This window comes from Alosa sapidissima, chromosome 18 (genome assembly GCF_018492685.1).
Source record: "Alosa sapidissima isolate fAloSap1 chromosome 18, fAloSap1.pri, whole genome shotgun sequence".
Taxonomy (NCBI): Eukaryota; Metazoa; Chordata; class Actinopteri; order Clupeiformes; family Clupeidae; genus Alosa; species Alosa sapidissima.
The window spans coordinates 28,025,047-28,027,546 of record NC_055974.1 but is presented as its reverse complement, the minus strand read 5'-3'; the positions used below and the strand labels follow the sequence as shown (position 1 = coordinate 28,027,546).

At 40.2% G+C, this 2,500-nt stretch overlaps 1 protein-coding gene across 1 annotated transcript in view; it reads right to left on the bottom strand.

The window, feature by feature from the left end:
• Window positions 1–2,500, bottom strand: part of LOC121689345 (serine/threonine-protein phosphatase 2B catalytic subunit alpha isoform) — a 76,505-nt gene that overhangs the window by 30,709 nt on the left and 43,296 nt on the right. The gene's annotated exons all lie outside the window — the stretch shown is intronic.

Here is a 2,500-nt window from a genome sequence, read left to right as displayed (position 1 = left end):
ATGACCGCCGCTCAGTCCTGTACATCCGTTCCGCGAAAATAAATCACACTTCAATTTGTCTCCATCTTTTACTCCATCCCCCACTCTTGAAAATGTTGTGTATGCTTGTTTGGCATGCCTGAGTGTGTGTGTGCGGCTGCACAGAGAGTAGCCTACTGGTGCTGAAAAGGTGAATAGATTGTAGAATAGTCAAAGAAGATGTTATAAAACCTTTAAAATCTCTAAACAATCACAAGTAGGGCAGTTCATCACAGTTCATCCATTGCAACTGGATTGATGAAAGGTCACTTACACCTGTAGGCTACATTGTATTTGGGAAAAGCAAAAGGTATCAGCATAATGTTATTTATTTATTTATTTATAAACAAACACATCTCTGTCAGTTCCATGCCGTTTTCAACAGCTATCAAAAACAAAGGTCATTTTTGGATGGATGGATTTTTTGTGAATGTCTCTTCTTCTACATAAGATTTTAGTCATCTTTAGTTCATGTAATACTTTATTGTCAATGCACAAATTAAGTAACAGTAGTCTGAAACGTTATTGTTAATGCACAAATTAAGTAACAGTAGTCTGAAACGAAATGCTGTTTTACATCTAACCAGTGGTGCAAATAACTGACATGTCCAAATGGGCCTTGATGAAATGCGTCGCTAGACTGTTCATACACATTTTAACGGGCCAAAGTTGAAGAGCTGTTGTCCGTTATTGTTCGTTCAAATATAGGCTGATTCATGTTCCCTTGCATTGTGTAACTGAGGTCCATGGCTAGTCTGGCTTTCACCAGACCAAGCTCAATCTTTTAAGAAATCAAAAAATAAATAGCGGGCAGATCAGGCTGGGTTCACCCAGCCTAGTCCATGGGCACCCGATATTGTTTAATTTTCCGATTGAGATATCCATCTGGCTATTCTAAATGCAAAAATGCATCAGGGAGTTATGACAAAACTGTAACTAACAAACTAGATCCTAATAGAAAGCTGTTAGCTTCCCTAAGCTACAGGTAGGCTTATAAGGTAGGCCTATTTACAACATAAATTGTCAATAGGCTATGCGACACAAATAAAATCTCCTTTGGAAACCAATGGCTTACGCCTTACAGTATCAAGCGGACTTAAACTGCCATATCGTGGCGAAAAGTTGTAATAAAATTCACGCAGCTCCATGAGTCAAGGAAAGCGCAAATGAAGTAGCCACTTCTAAATGGGACCCACTACACAGTAGCTTAAGGTGTGTTGCTAAAGCAGCTATAATGAAATGAAGGTGTCATTGTTTGGATACTTCACACACACGTGCTTTTTAATTTCACAGACTACAACTACCAAGCTGGAATCAAAGCACATCGATTTCCCTCTCACACCCTGCACGCACTTAAAACAAAATAAACAGGCGTCTCAGTCTCACGCATGTATAGGCAAAACTGTATCAGACCGGTGTAACGTTGGTAAATCTTCCATTGCACAGAATGATTTTTGTAGCACGTGCAGCAAATGACAGTCGAAAGATACAATTACAGTGCTGCTATCAATTTGCTTGGTATAACCGCATTTATAGTTTTCTACAAATGCAATCAATCAAATTGGCCTCCATCACTCAACCAACGCTAATGGTAACATTACCTAGGTCCTTATTGATATTATAAGATTAACATACCTGCAGTAAAAACCAAGCATGTCCGATAAACATCCTCAGATTTATTTCGGCTTCAAGAAGAAATGGGAATTACATTTCATGAACATCATCCTATCCTTATTAGACGTTCTCTGCGGTAAACTACAGTCCTTGTAGAAAGCGTCCATTGTTTTTCCAACCCACTTTTAACTTCCAACAAAATTACGTCTCACTGCAACGATGCACCATCTAGTGGACAAACGACTACTTATCGCCAATACTGGAAATGCAGCCATGATGATGATGATGAATATTTATTTTGGCTTTCTTTTAATCCTACTGAATTTGTAATTATGTATCGGCCGTTCTAATACCGATAGTATGTGGGTGCCTGTGTGTGTGTGCATGTGTATATGTGTGCACCGCCATCTACAGGACAATGAGTGTACAGTCACTAAATGTACACATAACCTAATTTTTTTACCCCCCCATGGATGAAATTCTACGAAACTTGGCATACCCCCAGAGAATGCCAGGTCAATCATACACATAAAATTTGGTGCAGTTCTGAACATCTTAACTGAAGATAGGGGCGATTAAAGCAGAATAATATTGCATTTTTATTTTTTACCGGGGGGGTGCAAATCACAAATGAGTGATTATGGGCCAGATTGATGTGGGCCCTTGAGACCAACATACCATAACAGATTCTTCATCCTCAGTGCCACGGTTCAGGTAGTTATTTAGGAAAAACTGCTTTTTTTGCGGTTCGGGGGGCCCAGCATGGGGGGGGGGGGGGGGAGTGGCCCCCGGGGATGAAACAAAATTTTTCCGTAAAAGTCTAGTGGGGCTACATACCCACCAAATTCCATGTGCCCCGGTGGTTCGG